Source organism: Muntiacus reevesi, chromosome 1 (assembly GCF_963930625.1).
Source record: "Muntiacus reevesi chromosome 1, mMunRee1.1, whole genome shotgun sequence".
Lineage (NCBI taxonomy): Eukaryota > Metazoa > Chordata > Mammalia > Artiodactyla > Cervidae > Muntiacus > Muntiacus reevesi.
In genome coordinates, this window is record NC_089249.1 from 75,045,423 (window position 1) to 75,063,962 (window position 18,540).

Sequence of the window (18,540 nt, forward strand, 5' to 3'; positions counted from 1 at the left end):
GAGGCTTTAAGGAAAGGACTGACTTATAGAGATGTGGACAGGGTTGAAATAACAAACTAAAGATGATGAGTCAGCCCAAGGCAGATCACAGTGGGACACTGTTTCAGCCCCTGTACTGAAGAAGCAAGGGGAGTTACAAAAACAGTTACAAAAGCCCAGTGCGAACTGGAGTCACCAAAGAGGGGCCCCCGGGCAGAGCTGTGAGTGTGGAGGATGCAGCTACTGCTGGGGACGAGGCACTGAGGCTGAGACGGAGGGGGGATTGCCCTGACCTCTCCCTGATGCCCTGTCTTCCCTTAGCATTATCTCTCCTATTCATGGAGTCCAACTCTAAGTCAGTGGGGCTGACTGATGCAGTGTGCAGGGGTCAGCAAGCCAGGGCGCAGAGCTGCCAAGAAGGGCAGAGAATGAATCTAGGGTGGGATGAAAGTGGCTCAAGTGGAGAATAACTTGTCTAGACCTAAACGGGGGAAAAAAGATTATACCAGCATTAGAAGCTCCTTCCCAGCAAAAACCTTTCTTTTTCTACGTTCCCCACTGGATGTGATCAGTGAGTGCATTGTTGAGATGAGACCAAAAAGATATTTAGGTGGGGGCAAAACCTAAATATTATCATCATAAGCCATACTAGGGAGGAATATTGACAATGGAATAAACAAGGTGAATGAACACTTCTTCACTAGGAATTTGTTGGTTCACAAATGGCCCTCATACATGGAAGGCAAGGATAGATGAAGAAAGACGCAGACCACTCCAGATTGGTAGGTGGCAGGTTTAATAAGCAAGGAAAGTTATGAGGTTTGTCTTGAGTGGCCACAAGTAAGTGATTTTTGCACTCACCTACCACATCTTAAGCGTTTATTTAGAGGCTTTAACTGGGTTCAGGCATGTTCCCTGTCCACATGATCTCAGTAATGCCATGCTGTCTCAAGGCTGCGTCCTTGAAAAATGGCTCCCACTGTGGGAACACAGAGAAGAGCGATGAGCCTACAATTGTCTGAGTCCAGTTCTTGGGTCACTGACAGTCGTGTGCACTGATTACTTCCATTAACACTTTACCTTTGGAGATTGGCCCTTACAACCTCATACAGCCTGTCTTGCACAGTGTGCCCTGAGTAGTCGGCAAGGGGTCTCACCAGCTTGGAGGTGACTTGTTTGGCCATTAGCTGGCTGCACCAGAGTCAGATACCATGGCAGTAATAGAGGTACCTGTAAGAGAAAACACAAATCAGGATAATGATTCCTAACATAAGTAACAGTTTTTTCCACTAACAGCCCTATGATCCAAGTCATGGATTTACTAAGTCCCCCCAGGGGGTCAGATCACTCAGAGTGTTTACTTGTGTTTTTATATGATTTAAAGATGATAACAGTAGCATATGAACTATGAACATACAACACTGTGGATCATGGCACAACTTTCTCCTTGCGGGGCAATAATAATGTCCAAGACCATTTTATTTTGGAGGGCAGATTTTCTCTTCTATTGAGAGCATTTCAGGGTTCAGTAAGGACAGGCTTTGCTGGCTGTCATTTAAGACTTGCTGGGTGAAGTTTGTAAGGACTTCTATATATGCTGTAATGTCCTCCAGACCAATGGAGGGAACAGACAGTAGCCACATGACTACAAAATGGAAAACAGAACGTGACCACCCGATCTTGAGGAGAATGAAATTGGCATCTAGGAACTTGACTTGGTTGTGCGCTGGGGGAGGTGGTAGTGAGGCCTGAGGAGATGGTCTGAGGGCAATATATGCCAGAACAGAATTCTTACCTTCTCTCCTTTCTTAATAGGGTGTATCCCATTCCAGGTATAATGTGTTTCAACATTCCTGTTTGTAGCAGGACAATAGGATCCCAGTGGAGACTGAGTAATTCTCCCTCACCCAAGGGTGCGAAGTAACTCACTCACCCTGGTGGGACTGAGACAGAAAGACAGGAGTACTGCCATTTTGGAAAAAGACCAGGGAATATCTTGACCAAAACAGGCCTTATAAACTAAAGAACAAAGGCCCTGGGGACCCAAGTCCTAGAGACAGAAAGCTAGGTTTGCAGGAATAAAAAATGAGCTTTATCTCTGGTGCACTAATAAGTATACTTAAATGCCATAAAACAGGAAGTTCAACTATAGAGTTTTATTTTATCTGTTCCTGTACTTTCTTGCAGTAAAGTCTCATGCATTTCTTTCCCCTCATAGAAGCGCTCGCTCCCTATTCCTGAGAGCCTCCCTGGCATCACCTGCTTCAGATCAAAGAAATCTGATGATTTCTGGAAAGGACCAGTGTTCATGAGACAGATTCTCCCTTCTGTTATAAAAGGAGCTTGCCCTTTCTACTGGGGGAGCTGGTTCTTTTATCTTTCTTCTGCCTTCTTTATTTTGCATAAGTTATCGCTTTTAAGAAAAAGCTTTGTATGCCTAGGAATCTTGTGGAGACCACGTTCATTTCTATAATATTGCTGTCCAAGATTCTGGAAAGGGCCCAGTAACAGATGTTCCATGGAAAATTCCAGTAGACAACTCTTTGCCCAGCTGTCATGGGGCTCGGTGTTCTCAGCAGCATAGCTCATTGATCCGGTGGCTGTTTCCCATGATTTCCTACCTTCAGAGTATTTGGTGCCTCAGCAGGGCTCCTCAGTCTGCTGTATGGGGCAGCAGGCCCTGCTGGTTGAGCATTCAAATGTGTTAAAGCCTGGGACATGACTTTAGTCTACCTGGCTGAGGTGGTTTTACCTGTTAGTAATTTAATCTGCTGTTTTAATATTCTCTCTCTCTCCTTTTAAATTAACCTGCAACTTGCAACTTGCAGGTGATAGGGGAGATGGAACCTCCATTTAAAGTCAAGTTCTTTTTCTCAGTCTTCCATATCATGACTTGAAATGTACCCTACATGTCTGTCTGACAAGTGTGCCTGTATATGGTGCTCGGTTTCTTCAGTATTCTAATGGTAGTAGCCTGGTTTGCTTGGCAACAGAAAAGAGCTTGAGTTAAGCCAGACACAGTTGCCAAACAACCCAAGGCGTATTTAGAATCTTTGCTCAGAGGGAGGGGGGCAATATAGCCAATTTGTCAGTCCCTCACCAGTTGGGAATGCTGGGGCATGGCTCCAGACTACTTTGGCAGTTGTCTTGGATATTTTTGAAGAGCACACAAAACATGCTGTTACTGTATCAGACAAGTTGCTGTATTTTAAAGGCAACCTGGCATCTTTGGCACTATGCCGCCCTACCCAGACATTGTGGTGGGCACCCTTTTTTATGCGCTCAATCTGCTATATCTACTGAAGGGGCAGTGGCTGGGGCTTGTACCTCAGCTAGGGCATCAGCTTCCTAATCATCAGGGGATGTCAGCCTCTTATGAGCTGGGGTGTGGAAGACAGTGTGGGTGGCCTAGGCTCTTGCGAACCCACACGTCTTTCCCTTTCCACATCCTCTGACCAACAAGGGCATGTTTATGATCATCCATCCCTGGGCTCTCCATTGTTCAAACCAAGGGTGGATCCCTATAGAAAAGCCTAACTGTCAGTAATAGGGATTAATGGCCCGGGTTCATGAGTGATCACCAGCCAAACTGCTCAAGGCTAGCCCATTGGCTGCTGTGGTTTGTGTCTGTTTCCAGGCAGCTGAGTAACAGGCATAGTGGAAATTTTTTTCATTCTCTCTTTATAGGTTGCAGGAGCTACCACAGACATAGACAGTGTGGTATTTGGAGAATCTATAGTTGCTAGTTTTCATTTCAGTCCCAAAGAAGAGCAATGCCAAAGAATGTTCAAGCTACCACACAATTGCACTCATCTCACACATGCAAAGTAATGCTCAAAATTCTTCAAGCCAGGCTTCAACAGTATGTGAACTGTGAACTTCCAGATGTTCAAGCTGGATTTAGAAAAGCCAGAGGAACCAGAGATAAAATTGCCAACATCCATTGGATCCTAGAAAAAGCAAGAAAATTCCAGAAAAGCATCTACTTCTGCCTCATTGACTACACCAAAGCCTTTGACTGTGCGGATCACAAACTGTGGAAAATTCTTCAAGAGATGGGAATACTAGACCATCTCACCTGCCTCCTGAGAAATCTGTATACAGGTCAGGAAGCAACAGTTGGAACTGGACATGGAACAACAGACTGGTTCCTAATTGGGAAAGGAGTACGTCAAGGCTGTGTATTGTCACCCTGCCTATTTAACTTATATGCAGAGTACATCATGTGAAACACCAGGCTGGATGAAGCACAAGCTGGAATCAAGATGGCCAGGAGAAATATCAATAACTTCAGATATGCAGATGACACCACCCTTATGGCAGAAAGAGAAGAGGAACTAAAAAGTCTCCTGATGAAGGTGAAAGAAAAGAGTGAAAAAGCTAACTTAAAACTCAACATTCAAAGAATGAAGATCATGGCATCTGGTCCCATCACTTCATGGCAAATAGATGGGGAAACAATGGAAACAGTGAGAGACTTTATTTTCTTGGGCTCCAAAATCACTGCAGATAGTAACTGCAGCCATGAAATTAAAAGATGCTTGCTCCTTGGAAGAAAAGTTATGACCAACATAGACAGCATATTAAAAAGCAGGGACATTACTTTACCAACAAAAGTCCATCTAGTCAAGGCTATGGTTTTTCTAGTAGTCATGTATGGATGTGAGAGTTGGACCATAAAGAAAGCTGAATGTCAAAGAATTGATGCTTTTGAACTGCAGTGTTGGAGAAGACTCTTGAGAGTCCCTTGGACTGCAAGGAGATCCAACCAGCCCATCCTAAAGGAAATCAGTCCTGAGTATTCATTGGAAGGACTGATGGTGAAGGTGAAACTCCCATACTTTGGCCACCTGATGTGATGAACCGACTCATTTGAAAAGACCCTGATGCTGGGAAAGATTGATGGCAGGAGAATGGGGCAACAGGGGATGAGATGGTTGGATGGCATCACTGACTCGATGGACATGAGTTTGAGCAAGCTCCGGGAGTTGGTGATAGACAGGCAGGCCTAGTGTGCTGCAGTTCATGGGGTTGCAAAGAGTCAGACACGACTGAGACTGAAATGAACTGAGCTGAATATCCACCATGAGGCCTGGTATCACCTGCATTTTTAGAGACAGTGAACTGGCAGGTAGGGTGCTCCTTGGCTGAAAATAGGTTCCATTTGTGTGTGTGCAAGAGCTCAGTTGTGTCTGACTCTGTGCTACCCCACCAGAGCTCTGTAGCCCGCCAGGCTCCTCTGTCCATGGAATTTTCCAAGCAAGAGTACTGAAGAGTGTTGCCATTTACTACTCCAGAGGATCTTCCTGAGCCAGGGACTGAACTCATGTATCTTGCATCTCCTGCGTTGGCAGGTGGATTCTTCACCATTGCACTACCCAGAAAATAGGCTGCTGCTTAGCTGAAGTGCAGGTTTGAGTCATGGCAGAGGTGGGCTGATGAAACATATTTTTAATCCACCCCTTGATAGGAAGGGAAGCTCTTACTGTGTCCCTTTGTGAGCGGCTGTACCTGAAAGATTGCTGTGTTCACTGCTAGGAGCTGTTGCTCCGTGCAAGTCAGTCAGGTTTCTGTCCCCTTCCGGAATCCTAGGGGTACTCTCTCCTGTTGTCTCTGCCACAGCTTCCAGAGTCAGAGATATGTCTAACTGAAACAGTAGCCTTGTTTGGGAGATGCCCAGAGCTTTAATTTGTTTCAGTTAGTATTTTTGCCTTCTCAAAGATGGCTTGCTGGGACTTCCATGCTGGTCCAGTGGCTAGGACTCCAAGTTTCCAAAGCAGGGGGCCTGGGTTCGATCCCTGGTCAGAGAACTAGATCCCACATGCCACAACTAAAGATCCTTTATGCCACAACTAAGATCCAATGCAGCTAAATAAATAACTGAAAACATTTTTTAGAAAGGTAGCTTCCTGTCCTGACCTCCAGCTCCCCATGTGCCTTCTCTTTACTAAGCAGTATAAGTGACAGAGACACTGGCCAGAGAGAAGTAAAAACTTTCCCCAAACCCCAAATCTCTGCAAAAATTTGCATTTCTTTTACATTCTTAGAGTTTTGATAGGCTTACATCTTATCAATAATAGCTCCTGGACAGTATGCATGTTAACAGAGCAAACTCCGCAGAATGTCATGGTAGTGCCCGGGCATTGAATGTTTTGCAGCTTTACTGCTAGCCTCTGTCTTGCAGATGTTTCAGCAAAATTTTCAGGGTGTCCTGCAGCATATGTATGTCTTCACATGTGTTAACATCACATCATTAATATAATGGGCCCATTTTATTGACTTGAGGAAGAAAAGGAGGGACGGATCTAGGGTTATCGGTCCATGACATGTTGTGGGGAAGTGCAGGTAACCTTGGGGAAGTACTTGAAAAGTCTGTTGTCCCTTCCACGTGAAGGCAAATTGGTCGCATTGGGCATGACATGTGGGGTCTTAGCTCCCCTATCAGGGATCAAACCGGCACCCCCTGCAGTGGAGTCACTGGAAGCGCAGAATCTTAACCACTGGACCACAAGGGAAGTCCTGTATAAAATACTTCTGGCATTATCCTTCAGAGGATCACATATATATAACATATAGTCATAGATATATGTAACCATACACAGAAATTTAAACATAGACCCCACATTTTTTATTCAGAAACTTTAGCCATGAATCAGGTACCCACTTACATGGCAAGTGCTTTTTATTAGTATTTTGGGGAAAGACTTTTAAGATTGATGAATAATCTTATGGAGACTGTGAATTATATTTTGGGCAAGGGAGCTTCTATAGCAGTCTATATTTCAAAAATTCTGTCCGCCTCTTTTTTTTCAGTCTTTGGATTGTGTTGGGCAGTGTTTTAGTTATCTCCTGAGGTATTTATATTAATATTCCAAAGACAAGATAATATTTACAACTTCAAGTGGACAAAGAAAGAATGCAAGTTTTCCTCCTACATATTTTGGACTATTTATTTATTATCAGAAGTCTAGGGTACTTGTTATTTTAAAATTTCCCTTTGTATGAGGGCTCAGATGGCAAGAGGAGCACCATCCACTTTATTGTCAATCATCATAATATCCTCTCCTTTGTTCTGCTCACTTTCACAGAGATTTTTACCTCTTAGCATCCTAATCAGGCTTTGTCATGAGCACTCAGACCTTAATCTGTGGCAACGTGTGCCCTCCTAGCTTCGTAAAACAGCATCCTAAGGTCTTCAGCTGATTATTCTCTTCTTCTGCCCTGTCTTGCCAGCCCCAAGTTAGCAGGGCAGTGGACAGTAGCACATCTTTTCCTAACTTCAGCTCACATCCCAACTTCCTAACTCAGGCTTCCTAACTCTAGTTGGGCCTTGGTGGGCACAGAACTGCCCAAGTAGAGACCATTCTACTGCAGCAGCTGTTCATTTCTCTTCTTCGCCACAGTGTACTCACTACATGTAGTTTCTCAAATGTGCTAAAGCAGCTGGCATTTCCTGGGGACCCCTCTTCTCAGCTGGGAGTCCACACACACACAACTTACACAGGAGCCACCCCTCCACACATAGAGGTCGTTGGCCAGCTCAGGATTTCCCCCAGGGATGTCTGTTTCCCAAGGCCAGTGACTCTGATGTCCTGGCTGGCTCATCAGTTGCTGGTTCACAAACTGGCCCCCACACAGAGAGGGCAAGGAGGGACAGAAGAAAGAGGCAGATCACTCCAGATTGGTAGGCAGCAGATTTAACAAGCAAGAGAACTTATTTACAAGGCTTCTCTTGGGTGGCTACAAGATGAGTAAATTTCTGCACCCTTCCCCCAAATCTTTTTTCCTTTTTTAATAAACACATCTTACCTGGGTGCCTTCTGTATACTGTCCAGATGCTCTCAACAACACATTGTTCTGTCAAGGCTACGTCCTTGAACACAGCTCTCATTCTGAGGACAGTGGGGAGGCGGCACACTTCAAACACAGCGGAGGGCATGAAGAGCTTCTGATTGCCCAGGGCCAGGTCTCGGCTCAACAGGTGCTCACGTTCTTTCGATAACTTCCTTCAATACCATTTCAGATCCAGATTCCCAAATGTAGCTCTTTTTAGCCTGAAGTCTTTATGAATTTACAACTCCTTTTCCACAAGTCAGTCAACCCTTGGAACACAGATGTATGCATAAGAGTTGAAGCAAGCCAGAGCTTCTCTAAGCTACCAGGTACAGGCCTTTGTTTGCTAAATTTGTTTATGTTTGCAGCCTATAGGTATGAGGAGGCTGGAGTGGGCAGCATCTGAGGGCACAGACTCCAGGCCTGCTTTGTTGAATATAGGGGAGAAGAGAGGGTAACAAAGAAATTCCGTCCATATAGATACATATACGTTCTATTTTATGATGTCTTTGACATTTCAGCTTCCAGAAGGCTGGCAAATAATTGTTCTGGGTAAGCTTTCATTCAGAAGTAGATACATGAAGTGGGTTAAGTAAAAGCAATATTTGAGAAAGAACAAGATTATGTGACAAAGATAGGAATGAATGACAGAATCAGAGGTAGAGAAGAAATGTGCCACTGGAATATTCCAACCATGAATCAAGGATTTAATAGTAAGACATGACAGTTAAGCAGCAGATGAACTGCAAACTTGATGGATATTCATTATTACATATACTTCTTTGAGATCTTGCTATAATATACATACAACTTATCCTCTCAAATGTACAAAGACACATAGGTACAAGAGTTTTCAGACAATTTGGGAGTCTCAAAGCTTTCATAAAAGATCCAGGAACATCAGATTAAGAGCCACTAGCCTACTGCTATGCAGCACAAAGGCTTGGCAAAAGAGAGATGGACTATTATACAAAGGACTAGTTCCTGAAAAATACAGTTTTCTTAGTGGGTGGTAAAAGCTGCTCTTCTCTTTGTGAATTAGAATTTTGAGATATGAAAGGAAACCGGGTTTGCTTTTGCCAGGTTTGCTTTATCCAAATAAGAGAATATAGGACTTCTAAGATTTCAGAGTTGCCATGGTTCCTGTTCTCCAGATCATCCTTCATCCTTCCTGTTGAGGACACCCAGATGGGAAAAAGAGATTTTGGAACATCTTTTAGTTGCATATCCTCCAGCTCCACATGCATCCTTTTCTTTATAGATGTCTTGATCCTCCCAGGTTGGATGAGGAAAACCTCACTTAAAACCAGGAGAATAGGCAAATGTCAGAGGCAGTGACAAGTATGTCCTCAGAACAGTCATATTTAGAGAACAGGAGAGATCATGTCTGTAACCTTTGGCAAAAGGTACTGGACAGTCAATGGCCACAGAAAGAGGCATCTGATAGCTCTCTGTCTTATGGTACCACAGCACCCAGAGGTTCATAAGAACCAAGAGGAGGGGGAACTCATGAAACTGTATGAACGCTGGGAGTTGAAGCTTGTGCAATTGGTATGAAAGTGTTAGTATTTCAGTCGTGTCTGATTCTGAGATTACATGGACTGTAGACCACCAGGCCCCTCTGTCTATGGGATTCTCAAGGCAAGAAAACTGTGGGATTCTCAAGGCAAGAAAACTGCCCTTTCCTTCTCCAGAGGATCTTCCCAATCCAGGGATCAAACCTAGGTCTCCTGCCTTGTAGGCTGATTTGCTACCGCCTGAGCCACCAGGGCAATTAGTACAGGCAGGACTTTTCAAACGTTAAAACTTGCAACACTCTGAGAAATTTTGCAAGTGTTTACTTGTCTTGCCTCTATGTCTCTAGTATGGAGGAGGTTGCCAGGAAAACGAAGAGTCATGAAGGCAGTAAGTCAATTCTCTTGAGAGTGAACCTTGTTTGGCAGGTCTGTCATACCTACTATAGCAGAGGGACTGTGGATCTTCAAGGAAAAGATCCAGTTAAATGTGAAACAATCTGCTCTCATGTTCTCTAGGTTCTCTAGGGAAATTTGAGAGGGAAGTAATCTTTCCCAGAATCTTTAGGAATACCGTAGGCAACAAACTTTATATGTGCAGTCTCTAATGGTGCATTCCCTACAATGGTCTCCTGTCTTCCACCAAACCCAGATCCCTGATGCTAATATAGAAATATATTCAAAGTCTTTCTTTTTCCTTTGAAGTGGTATCTCAAGGTCTAGTCCAGCCTCTAAAGGATCAGCCTGGACTCTGTGGTACATTTGACCAGTAGTTGACTGCCATGATGTATTCTAGGTTATATTCTAGATTTGACCATTAGCCTGAAATAAACATGGAGAGAGACATGTGCACTCTGTGGCTATGACAGGGTCATATTTATAGCAATATTCAATTTCCTCAGTGTTCTGAGGTTCTTGCACTAATAGAAATTCCTGTCTTTCTCCAGGACTGAGGATGATCAGGAAAGGGTAGAGGGACAAATACAGATGCTCTGAGTCGGGTCCAGAAGCAGGTGTCATATTCAAATTGTCCAAGAAGATGAGACCATGTTGAACTATAGGGTATCAAAGCCCCAATTCTAAGAGTAGATATACCAAAATCAAATTTAAAATGATGTTCAGGCCCCAAATAGAAATGCAAAAATTATGAAAGAAAAAAAATCTCATTGGTTAAGGCAAAATATATAGTAAAGATAGTAAATTAATCACATATAAAGCTAGTAGGAAGATGAAAATGGTCATAAAATTATCTATATCCATAAGCGGTTAAGAGATACACAAAATAAAAAGATGTAGAATATGATGTCAAAAATGTAAATGTGTGTATGGCAGGAAGTAAAAATGCAGAGTTGTTAAAATGCATTGGAACTTAAGAGATCAGCAACTTAATTATATTGCTATATATAAACTTCATGGTAACCACAAACCAACCATCTATAATGATACTCAGACAAGAGAAAGGAAGTGAAACATAACGCTAAAGACAGTCACTAAACCACAAACAAATAAACAAAACCCAGCAAAACAATCCCAAAATATTAACGAAGTAACAACCACAAACAAACAAGCAAAACCCAGAAAAACAATCCCCAAACATTAACAAAGTAACAATAGGTACATAGCATGTGTTTTAAATTTTTATTTCTACCTGTTTGCTGTCAGTATATAGAAATGCAGTTGGCTTTAGCACATTGACCTTGTATCTATTGACTGTACAGAACTCATTTATTAAATGTAGGAGGTTTTTTTGTTGGCTTGTTTTTGCTTTGGTATATTCTTGGGGATTTTCTTCCCAGATGGCTTACCAAGCAGCTCAGTGGTAAAGAATCTGCCTGCCAAGTAGGAGACCTGGGTTCAATCCCTGGTTTGGGAAGATCCCTTGGAGAAGGGAAAGGCTACCCACTCCAGTATTCTGGCCTGGAGAATTCCATGGACTACATAGCCCATGGGGATGCAAAGAGTTGGACAGAACTGAACGATTTTCACTTGGGGATTTTCTATGTAGACAATCATGTCATTCACAAATAGAGACAGTTTTATTTTTTTCCTTTCTAATTTGCATGTTTTTCCCCCTTGTCTTATTGCAGTGGTTAGAGCTTCTGGTATTCTTGAATGAGAGTGATGTTTTTGTTCCCAGTCTTGGGAGAGAAATATGGTCTTTTTCCATAGGGATTTGTAGATGCTCTTTATGAGGCCAAGCCAAGTATGTTGTTTAATTTCAATTTGTTTATAAAGATTTTGCTCTTTCTTTTCTGTTATTGATTTCTAGTTTTATTCTATTATGGTTGGAAAACCTATCATGTGTGATTTAATCATTTCTGATTTGAATTGCACTCATCTCACATGCTAGTAAAGTAATGCTCAAAATTCTCCAAGCCAGACTTCAACAATACGTGAACCAGCTTGTGAACTTCCAGATGTTCAAGCTGGTTTTAGAAAAGGCCGAGGAACCAGAGATCAAATTGCTAACATCCGCCGGATCATCGAAAAAGCAAGAGAATTCCAGAAAAACATCTATTTCTGCTTTATTGACTACACGAAAGCCTTCGACTGTGTGGATCACAATAAACTGTGGAAAATTTTGAAGGAGATGGTAATACCAGATCACCTGACCTGCCTCTTGAGAAACCTGTATGCAGGTCAGGAAGCAACAGACTGGTTCCAAATAGGAAAAGGAGTACGTCAAGGCTGTATAGTGTTACCCTGCTTATTTAACTTATATGCAGAGTACATCATGAGAAACACTGGGCTGGAAGAAGCACAAGCTGCAATCAAGATTGCCGGGAGAAATATCAATAACCTCAGATATTCAGATGACACCACCCTTGTGGCAGAGAGTGAAGAGGAACTAAAAAGCCTCTTGATGAAAGTGAAAGAGGAGAGTGAAAAAGTTGGCTTAAAGCTTAACATTCAGAAAACTAAGATCATGGCATCTGGTCCCATCACCTCATGGGAAATAGATGGGGAAACAGTGGAAACAGTGTCAGACTTCGTTTTTTGGGGGCTCCAAAATCACTGCAGATGGTAACTACAGCCATGAAATTAACAGACGCTTGCTCCTTGGAAGGAAAGTGATGACCAACCTAGATAGCATATTTAATAGCAGAGACATTACTTTGCCAACAAAGGTCCGTCTAGTCAAGGCTATGGTTTTTCCAGTGGTCATGTATGGATGGGAGAGTTGGATTGTGAAGAAAGCTGAGGACTGAAAAATTGATGCTTTTGAAGTGTGGTGTTGGAGAAGACTCTTGAGAGTCCCTTGGACTGCAAGGAGATCCAACCAGTCCATCCTAAAGCAGATCAGTCCTGGGTGTTCATTGGAAGGACTGATGCTGAAGCTGAAACTCCAGTACTTTGGCCACCTGATGTGAAGAGTTGACTCATTGGAAAAGACCCTGATGCTGGGAGGGATTTGGGGCAGGAGGAGAAGGGGACGACAGAGGATGAGATGGCTGGATGGCATCACTGACTCGATGGACATGAGTTTGAGTAAACTCCGGGAGTTGGTGATGGACAGGGAGGCCCGGCGTGCTGCGATTCATGGGGTTGCAAAGAGTCGGACACGACTGAGCGACTGAACTGAACTGAACTGATGATGGTTTGTTTAATAACCCAGGAAATAGGCTATATGGTTAATGTTACATGAGTGCTTGGGAAATCTGTGTATTCTGTTGTTGGATGGAGAATTCTATAAATGCTACTGAGATCCTGTTCATTGATGGTGTCAATGAGTTCTTCTATATCTTTGTTTGTGTTCCGTCTAATAGTTCTATTGGTTGCTGAAAGTGGATTGTTCAGTTCTTCAAGTTATTGTGGATTAATTCTTATTAAAAAAAAAAAAATACAAACGTACTTACTTTTCCCTGTGCTGGGTCTGCGTTGCCGTGCACAGGCTTTCTGCAGTTGCAGTGAGCGGGTTTCTCGCTGTGGGGGTTTCTCTCATCGCAGAGCACCGGCTCAGACTCAGTAATTGCTGCGCTTGGGCTTAGCTGCCCCGCAGAGTGTGGGGTCTTCCCAAACCAAGGATCCAGCCTGTGTCCCCTGCATTGGCAGATGGATTCTTAACCACTGGACAACCAAGGAAGTCTCCCACAGTTTTAATATTTATTGATATTTATTTATGTATTCATTTATTCATCTAGATAATTTCCATGCTTTTAAAATACTCTTTCACATGTCATAGGCTTATAGCTTTTACTGCTCTTTTAACAGTTCTCTGACCATCCTTATAGGTTTATTTCTTCATATGAACTTTAGAATGAGATTGTCTAGTACAAAAGACAAAATAATTTTTTCATTTTTATTGGAATTACATTAAACTTACATATAAATTATAAATGAATAACTGCATAAATAATATATGAAAAGTATAAATAATTAAAATACACAAATAATTAAAATTATGATATTGAGACCTGAGAATAGGGTTTGCATTATTATTTATAGCTTATGTTATCTTACTCATTAGATTTGAAGATTTCTTTCCAAGTGTTCTGCAATTTCTTGCTTGGCTTATTCCTAGGTATATTATCATTAATTTTTCTATTTGTGAATGGGATCTTTCATTCCATTAAAAAAAAACTCTGGCTTCCCTGAGTCTTTGTTGTGGCATATGGCTCTTCATTGTTGTGTGCAGTCTTTCTCTACTTGTGGCTCATGGACTTCTCTTGTTACAGAACATGGGCTCCAGAGCACAGGCTCTCTAGTTGTGGTATGTGGGCTTAGTTGCCCTGTGGGATCTTAGTTCTCTAAATAGGGATTGAACCCGCCTCCCTTGCAGTGAAAGGTGAATTGCTAACCAATGGACCACCAGCGAATTCATTCTATTTTCTCATTAATGGTAGGCCTGAACTATTTTAAGGCTCTTGATTCATGTTGTCAAATTACTTAGTAGAACAAATATTTGTTTAATTACATATTCATTATCAAGCAACTGAACTTGGATTGAGAAAGATTATATTAGTTTTCTTTTAAAATACTCTCATTGATTTTTCATCTCAAATTAAAGAGTACAAAGGCTTTCGCAGTGTTCTTAGCTTCTACCAACATGATCTAGTGATCCAGATATACTTCTCTGACCTCATCTCCTAATGCTTTTTCCTCATGCTCTCAACTTCAGCCACAGGAGACTTCTTGTTATTCTGTGAAACTACTCAGCACACTGTTGTCTCAGGGTCTTTGCACTGGCTATTCCCTCTTCTTAGAACATTATCCCCTAGATAACCCATCCCTTCATTTTCTCACTTCTCTGCTTACAGGGCATCTTATCAGTGAGGCCGTGACTGACCAACTCACAAGGAATTGCAACTCTCTCCTCCATCTTGGTCTTTAAAAAAAAAATTATCAATATATGAAATACTCTCTGTTATATTTGTTTATGTTTTCTCTTCCCACTAGACTGTAAGCTCCACAAGGGCAAAGACTGTCTTTTGTTTCCTGTTGTATCAGTCAGTTCAGTCACTCAGTCATGGCCGACTCTTTGTGACCCCATGGACTGCAGCACACCACATTTCTCTGCCCATCACCAACTTCCAGAGCTTGCTCAAACTCATGTCCATTGAGTCGGTGATGCCATCCAACCATCTTATTCTTTGTCTTCCCCTTTTCTTCCTGCCTTGTATCATACATGCCTAATAGTGCTTCCTAAGTATAAATATTCAGGATCCGTGGAAAGAATGAATAATATCAATGTATGAAAGTGGCAGACTTTATTTTTCTGGGCTCCAAAATCACTGCAGATGGTAACTACAGCCATGAAATTAAAAGACGCTTATTCCTTGGAAGGAAAGTTATGACCAACCTAGACAGCATATTAAAAAGCAGAGACATTACTTTGCAAAAAAGGTCCACCTAGTCAAAGCTATGGTTTTTCCAGTAGTTATGTATGGATGTGAGAGTTGGACTATAAGGAAAGCTGAGCGCCAAAGAATTAATGTTTTTGAACTGTGGTGTTGGAGAAGACTCTTGAGAGTCCCTTGACTGCAAGGAGATCCAACCAGTCCATCCTAAAGGAGATCAGTCCTGGGTGTTCACTGGAAGGACTGATGCTGAAGCTGAAACTCCAATACTTTGGCCACCTGACATGAAGAACTGACTCATTTGAAAAGGCCCTGATGCTGGGAAAGATTGAAGGCGGGAGAAGAAGGTGACAACAGAGGATGAGATGGTTGGATGGCATCACTGATTCAATGGACATGAGTTTGGGTAAACTCTGGAAGTCGGTGATGGACAGGGAGGCCTGGTGTGCTGCAGTCCATGGGGTCACAAAGAGTTGGACATGACTGAGTGACTGAACAGAACTGAACTGAATTAAAGTTTAGTTTTATTGCACTCTCAGTTTACTGACTTGGAAAGGAATTACACTCAGCTTATCTCAAACTCCATATGTTACTTCAGATGGCCCTATACAGGGTGTCTGCTTTTTTCTTTCTACCAGGGTGGTGTTCTGTGCCTAGAAAGGAGAAGAAAGTACAGTGCATATGAATTGCTAGCAGAGAACAGAGTAGCAAGGGTGGAGTAAATTGGACTGGAGCCACAGATGTCAGGAGGCATCGCTGAAACAACTTCCTTTTCTCTACACCCCAGGAAGCAAATGTCTGGATACAGAATGAGTGCATGACTTCTGTGTTTCTGAATAAAGCTGCTGTAGCTTCCCAGAAGGAAGAAGGGCATTTCTCATTTGGGAGAGGCCACGTGTGAAGGGGGAAGCTCAGGGACCCTGCAACCCCTCCACTTGTTCCCTCTGTGAACAGGAACAGAAAGTAGTCATAGTGATCTTGGAGCCAGGGTTGTTGTTGGGTCAGGACTGATAAATTACCAAAGCTGTCATCTAGAGACAGAAACCATGGTTGTATCTTTTCCTAGGATATACTTTTCATCAGGCAATTATCACTGCTTTCCCTTCATGGAAAAATATGGGTTAAAAATTTGATGCTGAACATAGTATCTTTATGTTTGCAAATTCCTAACTTAAAACATCTAAACTACTGCACTCAATCCAAATTAAAATATCCAAAATATATCAAGCTTAGATGGTTGCAAAGCAATGTTCATAGTTGAGGTATTAATTAAAACAAAAATAATGAAGCTAATATTAGAGAATTGGTTAGTTTAATTATTTTACATTCAGAAAAAGGAAATGTGTTGTTATATATGAAGTAAAAGTATTTTTTGATGTAAAGATACCTGTTTGTTTTGTAACTAAACAAACAAAACAAAAGTAGTTTATAAAGCAGCATTATAGTCTGATCCTATTATATATCTTTGAAGAAATTACTGTTTAATTTCAACTATGTCAGTTAGTTAGTTTAGAGATTGGAAACAAAACTTTTCTTAGGAAGAAAACACCTCTTTTATTAAAGAAAAATCCTTTAGTGTGCTCGTTGATTAGGTTAAGAAATGCATAGCGTTAAAACATATACATTACCATATGTAAAATAGATAACCGGTGGGAATTTGCTGTGTGATGCAGGGAACTCAAATCTGGTGCCCTGTGACAACCTAGAGAGGTGGAAGGGGTGGGAGGTAGGAGAGAGGTTCAAGAAGGAGGGGACATATATATACCCATGACTAATTCATGTTGATGTATGGCAGAAACCAAGACAGTATTGTAAAGCAATTAGCCTCTAATTAAAAATAGATCAAAAGAAGCCCTAAACAGCAAAACAACAAGAAAGAAATGCATCACCTCCCCCCCTCCCACCCTTAACACCACATCCAGATGGTAGTAGATAAGACAGTAAATAGTTGAAATTCTTCTGAATGTTAAAAAGTTAAGCACTATGGAAAATAATTTTCAAAAATATCCAGCTGTTTTTCTCATTGCTGGGTTAGAGAGTCAGAGATTATTCTTTCAGACTGGACCTTCCTTATATAGTGGCCATCCTCTGTAGTGATATGACAAACACAGCATATACCCAATATTTCACAGACAAACATCATTTGAAGTTTTCAGTCCTCAAAACTGCCTATAAGATGGGCAGAAGAAAACACTCTTTATTATCATTTGGTAAATGAAAAGATCAGATTCAAGAGTTTCAATGACATATCTCAAATCTCAGAGCTGGTAACTATTACCATGTGCATGTTTTAGATTTAGTAACTCAAATTTGTTAGTATCAGAGCCGAACACATATAGCTTAATTAATTCTCATTGGCTAAACTCACAGAAGACACATTTACAAGTCCCCAAATCAGTTTTTAAAAGTTTTGAGTATTGAATGTATCATTTTGGGTTTATAACACTTGGTTGAATTATTATAGCTTAGTCCCAAGGTAACTGAAAGATAGAATTCGTTTATTCATTCATTCAAAAATCTGAATATTTAATGATTGTCTACTTCATGCTGAATTTTGTGATGGATGCTGACTCTGTGGTTCAGATGGGAGGAAGAGCCACAAACTCAAGACCATTTGAATGTTAATATATAAAAATATATGACCCTTATTCTTATGATGCTTAGAGTCTAATGCAGGAAGACAGATATTGAAAATTGTGATAAAGTGATTAAAGAGACATTATAGGGTGTTAGGAACAAATCTGATAGTGTAAACATTTGGAAATGGCAACCCACTCCAGTATTCTTGCCTAGAGAATCCTGTGGACAGAGGAGCCTGGTGGGCTGCTGTCCATAGGGACTCATGGAGTCGGACATGACTGAAGCGACTTAGCATGCATGCATGCACTGGAGAAGGAAATGGCAACCCACTCCAGTTCTCTTGCTTGGAGAATCCCAGGGACAGAGGAGCCTGGTGTGCTGCCGTCTATGGGGTTGCACAGAGTCGGATACAACTGAAGCGACTTAGCAGCAATGGCTGTTTTAGCTTGAGTTTTCTAGAAAATGGAACTGAAGGTGAGGATTAAATCGTTGACACTATTTGGCAGTGAAAACCCAAGTGGACAAGGGCTCAGAAGAAGGGCAGGAGAGCAGTGGAGATCTGAGACCGGGCAGTGGTCTAGTTCTCGAGAGACTCTGTGTCTGATTGGAGCAAATGATATCCACTAAAGGTATTAAGGAGGTTCATCCACCTCACTACAACTGGACTAAAATTCACTTCTTTTTATGGCTGAGTGGTATTCCATTGTATATATGTACTACATCTTCTTTAGCTATCCATCTGTCAATGGACGTTTAGGCTGCTTCTGTGTCCTGGCTATTGCAAATAGTGCTACAATGACCACTGGGGGTACATGTGTCTTTTAGAATTGTGGTTT